We start from the raw sequence: 20,646 nt of genomic DNA on the forward strand, positions 1-20,646 counted from the left end.
AGTCAGGTTTCTCCTCAGCATAAGATTTTTGAGACTCATTCATATTGTCATACATATATATAGATCACTATTACATTCCTTTTTATGATGTAAAATATTCCATTTTACAGATATGTCACAATTTGTTTTTCCCAGGCCTATGTCTATGGAAATTTGAGCTATTTTCAGTTTTCAGCTATTATAAATAATGGTTCTATGAATATTCATGTACAAGTATTTGTGTTGGTACAGATTTCTTTTTTTCTTACATAAAAACCTAAGAATGGAATAGCTGGGTCATATGGTAGGCAAATACATATTTAACTATATGAATAACTGCAAAACGATTTTGCAAGGTGGTTGTTATATTTTATCTTCTCATCAGCAATACGAGAGTTCCAATTGTTCACATCTTTACCAACACTGGGTATTGTCAATCTTTCTAATTTTAGACATTCTAGTGGGTATAGAGTGGTATCTCACTATGGTTTTACTTTGCATTTACCTAGTGACTAATGAGAAACTTTATGTGTAGTGCCTTGTCATTTATATATGTTCTCTGTTAAAATCTTGTCTGTTAAAAACTGTTTGCCTCCTTACTGATTGGATCATTTGTCTTATTACTGGGTTGTAAGAGTCCTTTACATATTCTCAAAACATTAGTGAAATGTAAATATACTTGATCCTTGAACAATGTACGAGTTAGGGTGCTAACCCCCAAGCAGTCAAATTCCATGTATAACTTTGACTCCCCCCAAAATGTAACTACTAATAACCTACTGTTGACTGAAAGCATTATGGCTAACTATTAATTAAGAGATATTTTGTATGTCATATATATTATATAGTGTATTATTACAGTAAGGTAAGCTAGAGAAAAGAAAATGTTATTAAGAAAACCCTAAGGAAAGTAAATTTATAGTTCTGTACTGTATTTATTAGGAAAAAATCTACATGTAAGTTGACCACACAGTTCAAAATCATATTCAAGATTCAACTTTATATAGCAAATACTTTCTCTCAGTCTGTGGCTTGCCTTTTGATTTCTTTGATGTCTTTCAAAGAATAGTAAGTTTTAAATTTTGACAAAACTGAAGAGCAAAGGTCTAAACACTCTAGTTAAAAGGCAGAGATTGATACGTAGGTAAAATAGCAAGACTGTATATGCTATCTAGAAAGATACATTTTAAATATAAAGACATAGATAAAGATTACTTTAAATATAAAGAGATAAGTGGGTAGGTGAAAACAAATAAATGGAAAAAGATATACCATGCAAACAGGAGGCATACAAAGACTGTGGGGTGGCTATTTTAATATGTGGTTTTCATGACAAATGGTATTATTATAGAAAAAGAGGGATGTTTCATAATGGAAAAAGAAACAACGTTATCAGTAAGACATAACAATTTTAAGTGTATATGTGTCTACTTACAGAATTTTAAGATAAATGAATCAAAAATTTATAGAACTAAAGGAAGAACCTTGTAACTCCAAAGTTATAGTAAGATATTGTAATAATTGTCCATTGGCAATTGATAGAACACCTACATATAAATTAGTACATTGCTTAAATGTAATTATTTCAGAACACTAGACCCAGACACTAAGAATACACATTCTCTTCAGGTTCATATGATTTATCAAGTTAGATCATAACACATTTCAATAAATTTAAAATTATCAAAATCATATGAAATGTATTCTTTGATCATAACAATCAAATTATGAATTAATATAAGTAAGATAGCTAGGAAAAACCACCCATTTATCTGGAAATTAAACAACATACTCTTAAATAGTTCACGGGTCAATTAGCACTTAATCTTTTGTCTCACTATTTTTAAATTTTTAACAAAGGACAAGTGATGAGACCTCTTCAATTATTTCACAGTTATTTAGTGAAGATGAAATGAGGGAATGAAGATTAGATTGTTTTGACTCTTTTGAGGTCATACATAAATACAATATTCTCTTAAAGACCGAAGCCTTTTCTGAATAATAGCAAAACTACCTCTACTGTTATTTTTTATTATTTATTTTTTTTGTAGCCAGAGAGGACAATCATGTGGCAAAGGGGAAAAATCATCACCACTTTTGCTACCGACTCTTCTGGTTTCATGACACAGAACAATTTATCCCATCATTTATGGCTCTTTTCCAAATTCTGCCATTGCCACCACTCACATTCTCCCTTGATTTTTCTTCTATCATGTTTGTGATAAGAGAAGACAATATTCTCCTTGAGATAATTGTAAAAGGTTGTGTCCTTAAGTGAAGGCTGGTAAACTAAGGCAATTGGTTGGTGGTCTTGGTGTACTTCTGCTGGTGTAATTCTCTCTCCTTTATCTTTATTAATTTCTCTGCCTTCCCTTCCTTTCTCATATGTTCCCTTCCTCTCCCTTTCTTTCTCATTACTTGTCTCCTCTATCTCCATTCTGACTCACTTGTCAAAACTAGCCCTATGATGGATTCAGAACTAATGATGTTACTCCTAGTTTTTGGGGAAAAATCCAAATTTTCTTTAAATTTCTTTCTTGGGACACCTGGGTGGCTCAGTGGTTGAGCGTCTGCTTTTGACTCAGGGTGTAATCCCGGAGTCCTGGGATTGAGTCCCGCATTGGGCTCCTTTTCGGGGAGCCTGCTTCTCCCTCTGCCTGTGTCTCTGCCTCTCTGTGTGTCTTTCATGAATAAATAAATAAAATCTTAAAAAATTTTTCTTAAATAGTAAAATTCTTTCTTCTTCTATCTCCTAAATCTGAGTATTATACAAAAAACATCTTTGGCATCATGCTTCCCTTTTGTCCGGTTTCCTAACCAGACTCTTGTCAGTTCCTAAAGAATAGTTCTTCACCCTTCTCAGGCTACTTTGATGAAAAAGCCACTGATAAAACCACATTTCTGGTCTATCTATTATGTCAGCAACTCCAAATACAATTTACTTTTGGTCAGAAGAGCACAAGAGAATAGTGAAACCTCTTTTGTTTTTAAGTGAATTTATTGTGGAGGCTTCAGTTACCTGAAGTTATTCTAAGTGTAGACATGACACCAACATTAGTTCCAGCTGAAATCAGAGGGGGTGGGGGGTGGGGAGGATAAAAATAATCAAATAATTGGTGAATAAGAACTGATACTGTGTTTCTGGAGGAATTCTTTGACTACAAAATGGAGTTAACAATCCCCGACTAGTATGAAATGTCCCCTTTTTCACCTCAAGATTGCTGTCCTATATCAAGGTCAATCATTGCACATGAACTATAGAGTTATCTATAGCTGAAATCTATTTTATTTAGCTTATACTTTGCAAGACATTGTACTCAGAGCTTGACCTGTCTGAATATAATCCTTGTGGCTATGCTCAGAATCAAGTACTATTATCACCTTCATTGCATGAATAATAAGTCAGTGCTAAGCCTATGAAATATAAGATAAACAAAAATTTGATTGTAGCTTGGTAGGTGTCTAATGTTGGCAAAGTTAGTTAGCTTGTCTCAATATCAATGCTTCCACCAGGAAGATTGCTATTTGATTGGCAAAAGAGGCCATTTGACAGACAAAGTGAGTGAAGGTCTCAAAAGGTTATCTGGGTAAAACCTAGTCATCAGAAACATTAGCTGGGCTGTGAGTAGTATGGAGGACAGAGGAAAGCTGTTCTCATCTTATATATACACTTTGAGAGATGCAGGAGAGAATGTAGTGATCATATGGACTTGGCTCTTCCAAGGAAACTGAGTGAGTTTGTGTCACAAGTTTGTAAAGCCAAGAAGAAAAATGTAGCAATGGGTAATACAATACATGCTTCCATAAAGATAGGGTCATCTTCAAATAACAGATATCAATGTATTATAAATGGAGAAAAGCACCAGCTCTGCTAGAATTCCCAGGAAAAACATCAAATTGTGGGCTTTCATTCTTTCAGGTTGGTTTATATTTGTTTGTGAACCTTGCTCCTGCTTATCTAGTTTTATTAAGCAAATGCACAAATGGCAAGAGGCCTGAGATTAGCAGAAGATGGGGATTTACACATTTTAAATACATTGTGTGTGTGTGTGTATATATATATATATATATATATAATACATATACAATTGTATATACAATATATATATACATATACAAAATTCTGCTATGTACTGGATTTATTATGATCTTAGATAATAGCTGACTTCATTGTGTCTCCAGTAGAGAAGACAAACATTGATTAGATAATAATAATAAATAATAAAGGTATCAAGAAGTAACCAAGCATGTTTGGGGACATCTAGACACCATATTAAGCCTGACTTGATCACTAAATATTCTGTGGCTTTGAGCAGGATACCTAAAACTGTTTCTTCCTTCTTGAAATAATAAAGAAATAATATCATCATTCCAATCTGTTTAAAGGGACAAAATATGGCTGGATTAAAAAGTATCCAAATTATTTGTGCATTTGCAGACTGTATAATAATGGGAGCATATAATTAGTATCCTGGTAGACAGCAATGCCAAACTTTAAAAAATTTAATGAGAAAATTTTACCTTTGTTCTCAGCAAAGGGTTTGGTGTAGATAGGCAATAATGTTATTTCCCTTCCACTGCCCATTCTCTTTTTTGAGGAGTAAAATATGTATTTAGACAGAAAATATCCATGTCAGAAAATGTGGAGAGTAGTCAAAAGTAAATTAGCAGCCTTTTCATGAATATTTTAAATAGCCACTATGAAAGTACACTCTTATTTGTGCTAATTTCTGTTATTTTAAAAGTCATCTGTGGTTTTGGCTCATGGAGGATGAATCTTAAAGAATTTATTTTCCTGCACAGCATAATCAGGTTGCAAAGAAGTAACCAATGAGTGACTATAAAGCGTTTTTGCTACTACAGCGCTAATAAAAGAAAAATCTGATTTTCAATTCACAACAGCTTGGTCTGATTTTTAAAGGAAGATTTCCCAATGTCAGAAAATAAGCAAGATATGCCTCTCTCCATATCTCTAGGTAGATACATGCAGATACAAGGGTGTGGTGGGGGCGGGGAAGACGGTCATGGGGGCAGCGTGGGGGGATCGGGAGGGTGGAGAGAAAGAGAAAGAGAGAAGAGAAGATTTTTCTTCTTGTCCTTTCTATCATAATGGCCAATGGTGATATAAGGCCAAGTTTCCAATGACTAAACAGTAAGAGAAGGAAATTATTGATGCTTGAAAGAATCTTGTTGTGTTGTTTCTCTTGGGCCCTAATATATCTCTACCGCATAAGAATGAAATATTAGATCTGAGTGTAGTATTTCCATTTGGGAGTGGAGCACCAGCTGTCTTCTTAAATTTCCATGCCACTTAATCTAGCTCTAAGCTTGGTTAGCTTTCAATTCACAAAGAAGGCAACAACAGTTACAGAGGGTCACATTTTCAGCAAGGTCTCTGAGGTAATGAAGTGTACCAAGTATGCTAATAAAGAGAGCAGCTAAATTAATTCCTTGAGGCAAGTAGAAATCCAGGGCTCTAAGAGCTGCTTTTTGGTGCAATGTGAGAAGTGATCTGTGAATAGAAGGAGTTAACATTTAAAGGCAGGAATTTAAGAGTTTCTCAGCATTGTTGAGGGATTACCACTCAATTAGCTTTACTGATGACAATGTTGAGTTTATTATCTTGTATGTTCATTTCTCTCCACAGAAATATCAAAAGATGGATTCTTAGGGTCAACATCCCCTAGGTGATCATCCAGAGAGCCACTCGTATTAAAATCATCTGCTGCAACAGCCCCCTCAATGCATAAAATAAACTAGCAAAAGATATGATGCTGATATGTCCATTCTAATCACTACTAAGATTTTTCATAGGCTACTGGTACATTTGTCAAAATTTCCAAGTCCTTTATGTCTACCCTAGGTCGGGGTGGGGGTGGGGAATAGATATTTAAATAAGCTTTGTACCACTCCTTTAAAGAAGTCAAGTAATTTTGTCAGAACATGATGTAAAAAGTTTTAGAGTTGAGGGTACTCATCTGAAAATAACTTCTCATCTGACTCCCTAATATGTGCTTGTCAGAGAAGGTGGTTTATTAATATTAAATTGCTCACTTAAGCCTATACCATGGTAGCATACACAGAAAAATACATGAAAAACAAAAAAGCTGAAAGTTACCAAGAAATCATATTATTATTCAGGTGTATACCTTATATCTCTTTAAGATTAATAAGTGGTTGATAGGCATAATCAGGAATAAATCATAGAATCACAGAATATTGATGCTACAAACTATGCTGATACATTTCTCCCCTATTGTCATTCTAAATATTGTGTAACAAAACACCATAAAACTTTGTAGCATAAAATCACAATCATTTCTCATGTTAATAGGTCACCTGGCATGGTTTTGCCTCACTTGATGAGCTGTGAGACTGCTAATTTGCATCAGATTATGGATCAACCCAAGTCTGTCTGCTTTATGAGTCTCATCTAGGTCCTCAGATATCTTGGGGCATTCTTCTGATGACAGAGTTTGGAAGATTCCAGATATGTGAATAAAAACATGCAATGTTTCTTAAAGCTCAGGATCAGAACCCTGGCTGTTGGATCTCAGATGGTTACTTCTTCCACATTCCATTGGCTGAAGCAAGTCACAGAGAGAAGAAATATGTTCCTCCCAAAGAAGTGGGTTGGGGAATCATTACTTTTGAACAATAAGTGATTCTACTCAAGCTGTTAACAATAACCCAACCTCCTTATTCTACAGAGAGGAACATTTGGAGGTGTTGGATGCACTTGCTCTTTTACGTGTGTGTATGTGTGACATATGTCAGGGAACACTACTGGTTAATTTCAAAACTAGAATAATGTGCTCCATATTTCAAAACAGGAAACCCCACTATATTTGAATATACTGCTCTATATTATATACTGTACCATCTTGGAAACTGACATATTTTTCCCAAGTGATAAAATGAACAATTGCTTCTCAAAAGCTCATTATAGGCAGCAGTAAGGGTATGTTTTGATGTGTTTTTTTTTTTAATTAATAGCTCTCTCCTCCATACCCAATAGATATATACACAAACATACACATATGTTCACACATAATGTAGAGGAAGGGAGGAATGAAGGGAGAGAGAGAGAAAAAATACTAATGTAGAAATGCAATTATTTACCAAATCTGAAGCTAAGCCAGCCCTAACTGAATTTGAAGCTGTAGCATTTTTGCTTTTTGGTTTTTTTTTTTCCCTAGGAGTTTAGGAATCTCCAGGACAAAACAGAAGCTGCTAGGCAATCTCCTTACCGAGTTTGTCATTTTGTTAACAGGAATGGGAAGTGTGGATTTGATAATCAGGGCAACAAACCTAGCAGAGCCAAGAATTGCTATTCCTTCTTTTTCAGTAGGGTTGGAAAACAAAAATTATTATTTTTTTAAAATTTACAAAACTTTTTTTGTCTCAAGAAAGCAGGATGTGCTGACAAGATAGGTCAATCAGAAGCTATTGGAAGGAAGAACATTTTCTTTCTTGACATAAACCCTATGAATATATAAAAACAAGGAGTTGCTGTAACAGAAAAAAAATACTATTACAGCTGTGACTGGTGATATGTACTGAACAGCCTGCAAATCTCACCCAGAATCACTCCGGAATTCACTCACCACACATTTACTGAGCTGCAGATGGTCTTCTGCTTATCTGATGGCAGATATCTCTAAATTGTTGGAATTGCCCAACAACTTAACTTTTTGAACAAGTTTGCAAAGACTTCCTACAGATTTCTTCCTTACTGTAATGAATGTAGAAGGAGCAGATAACTTACACACCACTTTGGTAGACACATGTGTTGGTTTGTTAATGGGGATGCAGAGCATGGAATTAATTCTATAAGGGAAAAAGTAAAATTCATACTTGCTTGACAATAATGATTTTATTCTTTTTTAGGATTTCGTGTAGTATTTGTGTCTAGTTTATGCTCTGGGTTTCCATAGGTTTATGGTGGACTACCATACAGTTTCTCTCTCTGGTGTTTCCCTTGCTTTGAGTTTCCATGAAACTAATGGGAGATTGACATATTCCAATAAAAACCCTACATCATCCCCCCAGACATGACTATTAAATTTTCCTCTATAGGAATTAATATTTCCAGCACATGAAGGGAGTCATTTGGAGGCTTAAATATCTCTAAGACAAAATTGGCCTTTTTGTGGTTAAATAAACAAAAAAAGCCTCTTATTTTTTCTCTTCTATCACTAGTGTGCTTTCAACTCCTAACATAAATAGAAGAGTTAATCCTAGAGGACAAATGAGTAAAACTCATTTTTTGAAATGGCCATAAATAGATGCAAAAAGACAAGACAGAAAGACGATTGTTTTTCTTTTTAATGAATTTTATGTTAATTCTGAAACTTTTTTTATGAAACATACTTTCCAAAGCAAGCAGTCCAACACCCATCACTGCTTCCAGCATACCTATACTGTGCAGAAGAAAAGACGAGTCAGATTGACCTATATGAAAATTCTATTTCTGCAAATTAAAAACTATATAACCTTGAATGAGTTATTTAATTTCTGAGTTTTAATTTACTTCTCTGGAAAAACAGAAATAATTGTTGTGATAAGGCTAAGAATGATAGATGCAAGGAGCTTGGCCCTTGGTGAGTGTTCTGTAAATTATAATGTTTAGTATATCATTATATTTGAAAAATAGTAATGCATGGTGAGCAAGAGTTCAGCTTTTGGAGTCAAGTTGGATCTGGGTTCAAATCCAAACTCCTCCACTAGCTATATGAGGAACCACTGATGAGTTTACCCTTACCATAAAACTTAATATTCTAGTTTTATATAAAGCCCTTACCATAAAACTTAATTTTCTAGTTTTATATAAAACTTTATTTTCTAGTTTTGGGGGAAATTCTTGGCCCCTGACACCTTGCTTAGTAGACAATTGTCTCTCAGCAAGTGGTAGCCAGTATTAGTGGTGGTGGAATCAGTAGCAGAAATATTCATAGTTAGCCAGTGATAATCCTTATTTGATAAAATTCTTATAATTTAGCGTCTTGTTTGCAATATTTCAGTCCCCACTCCAGATTATAATATTGTGAGCTCTTCCTGAGAAGCCCTACTGAAACCATTTCTCTTTTGACACCTCATGGATCCCAAACATATATATGCTTCCAAGTGTAAACTCATAATCATCATTGTGGCTTTCTCTAAGGACTCCTTCCATCCCAGTCCTAAGGGATAATCTCTCACAAGTGGGGAGGGCTCCCATGCTGTGGAGGCCCCAGAGTGAAAGAGAAGAGAGAGAGATTCGCTTTCATCCTTTGCCTCCTTGATTTTACCTCCATGCTTCCTTGACTTCCTAGGTAATATGGTTAAGTAAAATATCTCCCTGGATGGGGATCCCTGGGTGGCTCAGCGGTTTGGTGCCTGCCTTTGGCCCAGGGCGTGATCTTGGAGTCCCAGGATTGAGTCCCGTGTTGGACTCCTGGCATGGAGCCTGCTTCTCCCTCTGCCTGTGTCTCTGCCTCTCTCTCTCTTTCTCTATCATAAGTAAGTAAGTAAGTAAGTAAATAAATAAATAAATAAATATCTTAAAAAAAAAAATCTCCCTGGAGAAAACCTGGACATTTTGAATTTGAAAGGTACGATTGAGATACAAGGATGCTCCTGACTTATAGGTGGTTGGCTGCCTTAGTTCTCCTTAACCCCTGACAACACCTCTTCCAAAGTATACAAAGCTGTGACATTGCTCCTTCAACAACCTGAAAGTTTGGTGGGGTGGGCAGCTTGCTGTAAAGATTAATGTCACTGGCCACTAATCTTAGAGTCTTTTGCTTATTCAGGCAAGTTATCATTATGTTTCAGCAAGACAGACATAAAGTAAATCTTATCTTTATTTAGATATAATGGGCAGAAAGGAGGAGCAGAAGAATCATTTTAAAAAATCACTTTAAAACACAATTCTTAGTGTTTCTCATATGTTAACATTTGTAATTCTACTGCCCAAATTTGCCTCTTCTCTTGTTTTCATTTAGGGAGGGGAAAAGTGCTCCTTTTTGTTTATATGGTATAAACAAAACTGATGATTTTAAAAAAGGAAATTCATTAAATCAATGTATCTCTTTATGTACAAACTTCAATTCAACAACTGGTTTGACTGATTTCCCCTCTGCCAGCCTAAATTAACTATATTAATTTCATTCTCATTCCTAAACTTCAGTCAGAGGACATTTGTAGGTCTGGCTGCATAAGAATCACCTTGGGAGCTTTGCAATAAATATAGATGCTTGGGCCTCATTCCTGATACTGCAGATTCAGAAGCTCCTGGCCCAGGAATCTATATTTCAACAAAGATCTCAGCTATCAGTAGCAGTCTTAAATTGATCATATATAATACCAAACTGGTCATTCAGATGACAAATAGAGATACTGGAGTTCCTTAGGATCTCTTGCTCTGATTGCCTTCATGATTTATCAGCCAGATTATATGATCAATCCTTATAAGTTAGCATATGTAACCATGGTATCATTTTAGAGCACTGGCTTCTAAACTCATGGGGCAGTTGGGGGGTATGGGGAGAATATATCCTAGGGGTTATTCTCTCTCTCCTTACTCACCTGTTATGACTACTGATATCTTTCTATGTATATTCCCTGATATGGTAAATAAGTAAGTGAATGGACAAACAATTTCACTGCATTCTAAGTAGGAGCAGGGATCCTGAGAAGAGGCAGATTTGAGGGTCCTTGTGGGCTGTTTCAAGCCTGGAAACTGTCTTCAGATGAGATTTCTGTAGCACTAAGCTATCTGTAGAGTCTGAAGGTACCCTTGTCAGAACCACTGGATATTACTGACCAAGGTTGTTGCATCTATGATTCCTGTTGATGTCAGTCACTGGTTCCATAGCTGATGGCTTCAACCCCTAAATACAGCCAGCTTTTTGGCCAGTCTTTGTCATTAATCAAAAAGTGAGGGGGAGAGATGTGAGAGCATTTTTTCTAACCCTAGGAGAGCAGGCCTGTGGGTACCTAAAAATCAGGCATGCTTTAATTTCCAAGATATTTGGAAAAACCATTTTTTATGTAAGAATGTCAGCAATCTGGCAAAAAAACTTCTAAAAAGGAAGTCTAGTCTGTTAAAATGTCCCAATATGGGACAAATGTGGTATTCTCCAGTATAGTCATTTGGAAAAGAAACAACCACAAACATTTTGAAGGATCTGATGCATCCCTGAGCCATCAGAGCAGGATACTTTGGGAAATCTTTGCAGCTGGTGTTCTTGAGTAGTGGAAATGTTCACATAGCAACTAGTGAGCTGCAGAAGGATATGAGGTGGCCAAAAGGTACAATGATTACTTAGGTGGGGGAGAAAGAGTTTCTATGATTGCCCTGCTACACATACAAGGCAGAAATGCCTTCAAAGAAAAAATATTACGGATATAAATACAAATCTAGCTTTGACATGTTCCATCATGCTTGTTATAGTGCTCACAACATGGATTCATTTTTATCCTCCATTTGATAACAAATGGTTAACAAAATGGTTGTTGATAACAAATCCATTTAGGATGATCTATACTGATAGATGGATGGTATAGAGGGTCCACTGAATATCTTTCCAGTCCTATCACTTTAGAAATTCCCACCCTGCCCACAGAAGTGGACCCCTCTCATTTTTATTCATGCCGTATATCCCCTACCTTCAGACTATAACTGATTAGATCAGAACCAGACCCAAGTTGGATTGACCTCATTCTCTCTTCAGACATTGGTATTAAAGAAGCTCAGAATTTACATATGATAAAGTTTACACAAGCCACTTGAATAGTGGTGTTGGAGAATGCAGGTGTTGGATTGCTTCATTTTCATAAATGGCAAAGGAATTGAGAATTAAAAATAATGAAATAAAAGAGAGAGCTCAGGAATAATTAAATATGATTTAGAGACAAACTCTTATCTCTTACCACCCACTGATACCATGAGGAGAACAATGAAATACTGATGTCTGTTTCATTAATAATAAGAGCAGTAATTTTTTTGTCATGAAATACAGCAAAATGGTTTATTGTTAAATATATTCTTGGTATACCTTAATGAGAAAAAAGAATGGTTCTTCCTCTCTTGTCTGGAACTGTGAGTCACCATATCATCTGCCAGCTAACACCTCACTGGGGCTCCTAGAGATGTTTGTGCAGAGGACAAGGCCAAAGGCCTACTATGTATTACCAAGCATCCAGAGTCCAGGAATGGATAACATATTTCAAGAGTTTCTTTACCTTCTCTGGCTCCTAACTTCAATTCCTTTATTCTATGTTTAATTTTGAGGCCAAATCAATCAATCAATCAATCAATCAATCAAACAAACAAATCTTGGAAAATAAACTCAATGAAAAAAGTAAAAAGAACAAAATTTTTTTCTAAATAACATGTATTCTATGATCTTCTGCTGAGTCTGTATTATGTCACATGCTTCTCAACCTTTCATGTGTACATAACTCAACTGGGGATCTTGTTAAAATTTAGACTCTGATTTCACATGTCTTGAGCGTGTCCAAGACTTATCTGCAGTTTCAGGAAGCATAGAGGGTGTCGATGGCCTTCACTTTAGGTATCAAGTTTTTAAGGTCCAGTGAGAAGACACTGGCAGATACCTCTGCCCAAGTTAGGAAAATGCTCCAGATAATACTAACCAATGAAGGAAAAAGGAGAGTGAGAGGAGTTCTTAAAAGGGAGAATCCCAAGTGCTATTGAAAGAGAACTCATGACACAAGTGTAAGAGTAGTCAACTTTTTCTCGGTCTTATGGCTGCTTGGCATTCTGAGTTCTGAAAACTATCTCAACTCTAGTTCTAGAGTGAAGAAAAGGGAAAAAAGTAGGCTTGATTTCCTTGTCATTCTTACATGGATTTTCTCTATAGTGTAATAATAGTTAAATTTATTTCTATGTGTAGTAGCAAATTTCATTCTGAAGAAACCTAATAAAACAGGTACTATCATTTTCTTCTTTATAGATAAAAAACTTGAGTCAGATGAGTATTTGCCGAAAGTCACAAAATTTATAAGCAGGAAAGCCAGGATTTAAACAAGGGTTTTTAGAGACTAATTCTCAACCTTGTGATATCCTATTAGATTTTAAATCAGTGTAAGTATTTTAAACAAAATCAAGCTATTGTTCAACTCTTACTGAAAATTGTCTTTCATTTTTAAAAACTTAGATATTGATTTAGGATTTGCTGTCTTAATCAGAAGGAAAATTTGATTAACACCCTTTGTCCTTCTGGCATTATATGTTATATCCTCTCTTCTCCATGTAAAGGCCAGATTGAGAATTGAGTAGCAGAAGGAGATGAAACCAGAATAAAATAAATAGAAACCATTTCACTGGTAACAGTGTTCTTGCATCCCCTTTTAGAAGAAGAGATTTTGAAAGGGTTATTTTATCACCATCTGTGAGAAATTCAGTTTCAATTACAGAAAAAAATCTGAAAATAATTTATGGAGCAAATTCTTCTCTAAACTGTGAAAAAAGTTGTGTGTGTGTGTGTGTGTGTGTGTGTTTTAAACAGAAGGATGTGGAAACTGGTAGAACAAATCATCTCTTTCCTATGAAGTAAATTTGATGTAACTGAAGAAAGCTGAAGCTCCCAATGGACTCTGAGAAAGGAGAAAAATATACTGTCTTTGCCTCAGATATTTTACCTTTTGAAATTTACTTGCATAGTTACAAAAATCTATAGCAGTTGAAAGCCATTCCTCTTAGCCAGACAGCTGTCTTTCACATTTTCTTCTCTTCTTCTCTAAATCACTTATTTATTTCTACCAGAAGACTCTAGATCACAAGTTGTTTGACACTTTTAATTTACCTTCATTAGTTGAAAAGGTTAGTACAATGCTTTCTTCACTGCATATTACAAAGAGTTCTGAGAGTGGCACTTCATTTAAGGAAAAAGTTTCAGAATATGACATTTTATTCACTGGATTCCTAAGCCATCATGAGGCTTGCCCTCATAAGCAAACATGAAGCTTCTGCCTCATGTTGAAATGCATTGCCTCATCACTTTATGTGGTGTATCCATCCATGGCCTAGATCCCCTTCCAAGATTCAACACTCATCCCCCAGCTGCTGGGCATGTTAGAGGCCGAGGGCTTACACCTGAGCCTTCTATGGAACTTCTACATAAGTGAGCTGCCTATTCAGGGTTTCACCTCATCCACAGAACAGTAGACATGAGATGATGGAATTCCAGATCCCTTGCCTCTCTTTGGGCACCTAGAATGTCCATCCCACATCCAGAGTGCCTCATGGGATCAGCAGAGGCTACAGCTACAAACGTATCACAGTTCAGCCTCTTTCTGTCCATTCCAGCTCCTTTGTTTCCTTACGAGTATGGATCCCAAGGATACTCCCCAATGAAGCTCCGGTGTGGAGATTTCAGAGACTCAGTCTTGGATCACCACCACCAGTGTCCTGAGACATTTGACCCCATTACAAACACATCATTCCCTCATTCCTAAGTCCCTTCACTCATTCATTCATCAAATATTTTTCAAGTTTCTACTATGCCGGACATAGTATTAATTGCTGGGGATATGATGGTAAATAAGACAGATGTGATAACCTGGCTATATGGAGATACTGAGGAAGTTTACAGGAAAAGAAATAGGTAGTTATAATAAATTGAAATATGTGCTACATAGAAGTCCAAGGAGGGAGAACTGAACTGCTTTTCAGAGATTAAATTATTATGTCACCCCACCAGCAGTGTACAAGAATTCCAGCTCTTTCAAATTCTCACCAACATTTCGTATGATCAGTCTTTTTAATTTTAGCTCTTCTGACAGGTATGTAGTGATATCTTACTATGGCTTCAATTTGCATTTCCTCAAATATTTCATGTGCTTTTAAGATCTTATAAGAAATTTAGTGATGTGTCTTGGTGTAGTTTTCTTAATGTGTCATATGTTTGCCATTTGTTAAAGTTTTAGATCCATTGGTTTATAGTTTTAATCAAGTTTGGGAAAATATTCGGCACTGTTTCTTCAGATATGTTTCAGTCTCATTCCCTCTATCCTCTCATTCAGAGTTCAATTGCGTGTACATTTGGTCACTTGAAGTTGTCCTGCAGCTCTATTCATTTCTTTTGATTGTCCTTTTTTTTTGTTTCATTTTTTAATAATTTCTATTGCTATGTCTTTGGGTTCATTACTTTCCTTCTGCAACATGTGTTTTGCCATTAATTCCATCTAGTGTATTTTTCATCTCTGACATTGTGGTTTTCATGTCTAGAAAGAAGTTCTATTTGGGTCTTTTAAAAATATGTTTCATGGTTCTACTTAACATATTCAACCTTCCCTCTGGCTTCTTTAATATATAGAATGCAGTTATAATTGCCTTTCTAATATCCTTTGTTAATTTTAATGTTGGTGTCAGTTCAGGTTCCATTTCAGTTGATTGATTTTTCTCCTTACTATGGATCACATTTTCCTGCTTCTTTGCATGTATGGTAACTCTTTATTGTATGCTGGAAGTTGTGAATTTGATCTTGCTGGATGCTGGATATGTTTATATCCCTATAAGTATTCTTGAGATTTGTTCTGAGATTTGGTTAAATTATAGTTTTGTTCTTCCTTTTATCATTTGTTAGGCCAATTCAGAGGAGTGTTGAGTCTAGTTCTAATTATTCACTGCTACTGAGGAAGAACCTTGTGATTATTCTACACAATGCTTCATGAATTATCAGTTTTTCCAGACTGACTGGTAGAAAATGGTACTATTTCTGACCCCATATGAGCTCCAACTACTTATTCCCTGATTCTTCTGAGTAGTTCTTTGCTTGGCCTCAGGTTGTTGTTGTTGTTGTTGTTGTTGTTGTTTTCCTTTTTAAAGATTTTATTTCTTTACTCATGAGGGACAGAGAGAGAGAGAGAGAGAGGCAGAGACATAGGCAGAGGGAGAAGCAGGCTTCCCATGGGGAGCCTGTTGAGGGACTCAATCCCAGAACCCTGGGATCACGACCTGAGCCAAAGGCAGATGCTCAACCATTGAGCCACCAAGGTGCCCTGGCCTCAGGTAGTTTCTCTACCAGCACATGCTGGTCACTACTCAGATGAATACTTGAGAAGGATTCTCTGCATATCTCTGGAGCTCTCCTTCTGTGCTCTCTACTCTCCGGTACTCTGTCCTCTGTACTCTAACCATTATGATCTCCCTCAGCTTTGTCTCCTTAGCACAGGAAGTTTGCTGAGCTACATTTAGGTTCTCCCTTCCCACGTTGTGACCCAGAAAAACTTTCAAGGCAGTAAGCTTGTAATTGCAATTGTAGGGCTCACCCTATTTGTTTCTCACCTATTAGGTTTCATGCCTCCTTTTACCTAGTGTCTAATGTCTTAAAAAAGTATTGTTTCATTTTTTCTATTATTATTTCAGTCAGGAGGGTACATTTGTTCCCTATTCCTCCAACTTGTCTGGGAACATTGTTAGATTTATTTTATTTTATTTTATTTTATTTTATTTTATTTCATTTTATTTTTTGAAGATTTTATTTATTTATTCATGAGAGATAGACAGAGAGAGAGAGAGAGAGAGAGAGAGAGAGGCAGAGACACAGAGAGAGGGAGAAGCAGGCTCCAAGCAGGGAGCCTGAGGTGGGACTCTCCTGAGTCTCCAGGATCATGCCCTGGGCTGAAGTCAGCGTTAAACTGCTGAGCCACCCAGGTTGCCCCATTGAGAGATTTTAAACAGAGAAGGACTTGATAGATTTTGAGAAACACCCAGTCTACAGTATGGAGAATGTTGAACTAAAAGCAAAACTGGAGACTGGTAGAGTCAAATGGAGAGGTCTTTTTTTTTTTTTCTTAAGATTTTATTTATTTATTCACGAGAGACACATAGAGAGAGATAGAGGCAGAGACACAGGTAGAGAGAGAAGCAGGCTCCATGCAGGGAGCCCCATGCGGGACTCGATCCTGGCGCTTGATCACAGGACTCCATCCCAGGACTCCAGGATCACCTTGGACTGAAGGCAGGCACTAAACTGCTGAGCCACTCAGGGATCCCCAAATGAAGAGGCTTTAGCATAGGTTAGGTGAGATATTCTAGGGTGCAGCAGGTTGTATCATTCTGATTTGCCAATTATTGTCAAGGAGGATCATGATAGTCACCATTGTGTAGAGAGGAGAGGGAATGATGTGTGTGTGTGTGTGTGTGTGTGTGTGTGTGTGTGTGTAAGGATTGACAGCATATAAAAATACAAAGAAAGAAGTCAACTTTCCAGTCCATCTCCAATGCAACATGATATGGGGCATCTTGTGGATTAATTTTATGTTGTAAAAATATATCAAAGCATTATTCTGCACGTTAATATATTTCTTCTCTCCTCAGCTTGTTCACATATTTCTGTCACCTTTCCCCATAACAAGCAATTGAAAAAAAGAATACTCAAAGAATATTTCAAATATATACAGAGAATTAGGTTTTGTTTTTTTGTTTTTTGTTTTTTGTTTTTTTTTTTCCTACAAAGGTTAGATGAGGCTAAGAAAGGTGGTGCATAGAAGGTATGTACAGAGAGAGGGGGTGTTGCTGTGTGTGACTCAAACTGAGGAGGAAGCAGAGAAACAACCATGTCCCTGGAAGGGGTTCATGAATCATAATCTTTGCTTGGAAGAACCAAGGAAAAAGCAGGAGGGACTTACGCTGTCCTAGAGCATAGAGCTCCACTGTACCAACTCCTGTGAACAATAACGCCAACCAAGTGCCACTTTCGACATCCCAGAACAAAGGGTTGGAAAATGTGAGCAAATTATATGGATATAGAATTGTAAAGAAAACACTTTGTCCCCTATCGGAGTTGGAGAAATAAACAAGAACCAGCTAGGCCTTCCTCCATAAGCCATGCTACCTCTGTGTTTTACTTGTGCTACTACTTGTTTCTCCTTTCTTGGTGATAACAGCCTCTTTCCTCTCTTTGAGACACTTCCTAGCTTTTCTGACTTTTCTCATTGACTTTACTTACAAAAATTGTTCACAGAATGAGAAATACATGGCTGATAATGCTGTTATTCTAGATTACTACAGAAATACAGAAGAAGAATTAACAAAAAATAAAGATCATCATTACTGAAAGAAGAAAATATAGCCACCAGGTAATTTTACCTATAACTAATGTAACATTGTGTGTCAACTCTACTTTAATAAAATAATAATAATAATAATTGGTAAAAAAAAAAAAAAGCCCAGGTACTTTTCTTTCTATAGAAACAGATTCTGAGTTCTACATCCCTTGATCTACAGCATCTTTCCACTATAGTACAAGGTCCCACACATGAAGTTCTTACTAAATGTTGACTAACAGACACTTAAGGAGTGACTGAAAAGAGGTGATTAAAATCTCTAAGCTCCACACTATCTGTATAAAATTATTCACTTAACTACTTCAATCCACTCTGTTTCCAGAAACCAAATATATCACAGTACCTTAAGTATGAAACCTTGGTCCTGTTGTGCCCAAGATTGCGAATCCGAGAAACCACCAAGGAGCCGACACCGATGCAAGCGCACGAGGGTTTATTAGCAAGCTCGAGCTTGGGTCCAAGTATACCCGACACAGCGTAGCAGGAACTTGGACCCCGAAGTAGGTTATAGCTGGGTTTTTTATAGGCAGGTCTAGGGGATTTTCAGAAGGGGTGGAGGAATGTCTCAAGTTCTGTTTACATTCTGATATGGGGCTTAAGGGCATTGAGCTCTGTTCTCATTCTTTTTTTTTTTAATAATAAATTTATTTTTTAATGGTGTTCAATTTGCCAACATACAGAATAACACCCAGTGCTCATTCCGTCAAGTGCCCCGCTCAGTGCCCGTCACCCAGTCACCCCCATCCCCTGCCCTCCTCCCCTTCCACTACCCCTAGTTCGTTTCCCAGAGTTAGGAGTCTTCATGTTCTGTCTCCCTTTCTGATATTTCCCACACATTTCTTCTCCCTTCCCTTCTATTCCCTTTCACTATTATTTATATTCCCCAAATGAATGAGAACATATAATGTTTGTCCTTCTCCGACTGACTTACTTCACTCAGCATAATACCCTCCAGTTCCATCCACGTTGAAGCAAATGGTGGGTATTTGTCATTTCTAATGGCTGAGGAATATTCCACTGTATACAAAGACCACATCTTCTTTATCCATTCATCTTTCGATGGACACCGAGGCTCCTTCCACAGTTTGGCTATTGTGGCCATTGCTGCTAGAAACATCGGGGTGCAGGTGTCCCGGCATTTCACTGCATCTGTATCTTTGGGGTAAATCCCCAGCAGTGCAATTACTGGGTCATAGGGCAGGTCTATTTTTATTTTTATTTTTAAAAAAAATTTTTTTTAAATTTATTTATGATAGTCATCACAGAGAGAGAGAGAGAGGCAGAGACACAGGCAGAGGGAGAAGCAGGCTCCATGCACCGGGAGCCCGACGTGGGATTCGATCCCGGGTCTCCAGGATCGCCCCTGGGCCAAAGGCAGGCGCCAAACCACTGCGCCACCCAGGGATCCCCGCAGGTCTATTTTTAACTCTTTGAGGAACCTCCACACAGTTTCCCAGAGTGGCTGCACCAGTTCACATTTCCACCAACAAGTAAGAGGGTTTCCCTTTCTCCGCATCCTCTCCAACATTTGTGGTTTCCTGCCTTGTTAATTTTCCCCATTCTCACTGGTGTGAGGTGGTATCTCATTGTGGTTTTGATTTGTATTTCCCTGATGGCAAGTGATGCAGAGCATTTTCTCATATGCATGTTGGCCATGTCTATGTCTTCCTCTGTGAGATTTCTCTTCATGTCTTTTGCCCATTTCATGATGGGATTGTTTGTTTCTTTGGTGTTGAGTTTAATAAGTTCTTTATAGATCTTGGAAACTAGCCCTTTATCTGATACGTCATTTGCAAATATCTTCTCCCATTCTGTAGATTGTCTTTTAGTTTTGTTGACTGTATCCCTATCAAAATACCATGGACTTTCTTCAGAGAGTTAGAACAAATTATTTTAAGATTTGTGTGGAATCAGAAAAGACCCCGAATAGCCAGGGGAATTTTAAAAAAGAAAACCATAGCTGGGGGCATCACAATGCCAGATTTCAGGTTGTACTACAAAGCTGTGGTCATCAAGACAGTGTGGTACTGGCACAAAAACAGACACATAGATCAATGGAACAGAAGAGAGAACCCAGAAGTGGACCCTGAACTTTATGGTCAACTAATATTCGATAAAGGAGGAAAGACTATCCATTGGAAGAAAGACAGTCTCTTCAATAAATGGTGCTGGGAAAATTGGACATCCACATGCAGAAGAAGGAAACTAGACCACTCTCTTGCACCAGACACAAAGATAAACTCAAAATGGATGAAAAATCTAAATGTGAGACAAGATTCCATCAAAATCCTAGAGGAGAACACAGGCAACACCCTTTTTGAACTCGGCCACAGTAACTTCTTGCAAGATACATCCACGAAGGCAAAAGAAACAAAAGCAAAAATGAACTATTGGGACTTCATCAAGATAAGAAGCTTTTGCACAGCAAAGGATACAGTCTGTTCTCATTCTAATATGGGACTTTCTACCACGGGCGTGGGCTCTGTTATCTTTCTGATACGGGATTATCTGCCCAGTGCAATTCTGAGCTCTGTTGTCTTTCTGATATGGGATTCATTCTGCAGTTTTTCCTATAAAGTTCAGCTC

General features: G+C 37.0%; 1 long non-coding RNA gene across 6 annotated transcripts in view; it reads right to left on the reverse strand.

The window, feature by feature from the left end:
- LOC140609182 (uncharacterized) overlaps nucleotides 1–20,646 on the reverse strand; it is a 337,556-nt gene that overhangs the window by 104,862 nt on the left and 212,048 nt on the right. The window lies entirely within an intron of this gene.

The sequence above is a fragment of the Canis lupus genome, chromosome 18, assembly GCF_048164855.1.
Source record: "Canis lupus baileyi chromosome 18, mCanLup2.hap1, whole genome shotgun sequence".
Classification (NCBI taxonomy): Eukaryota; Metazoa; Chordata; class Mammalia; order Carnivora; family Canidae; genus Canis; species Canis lupus.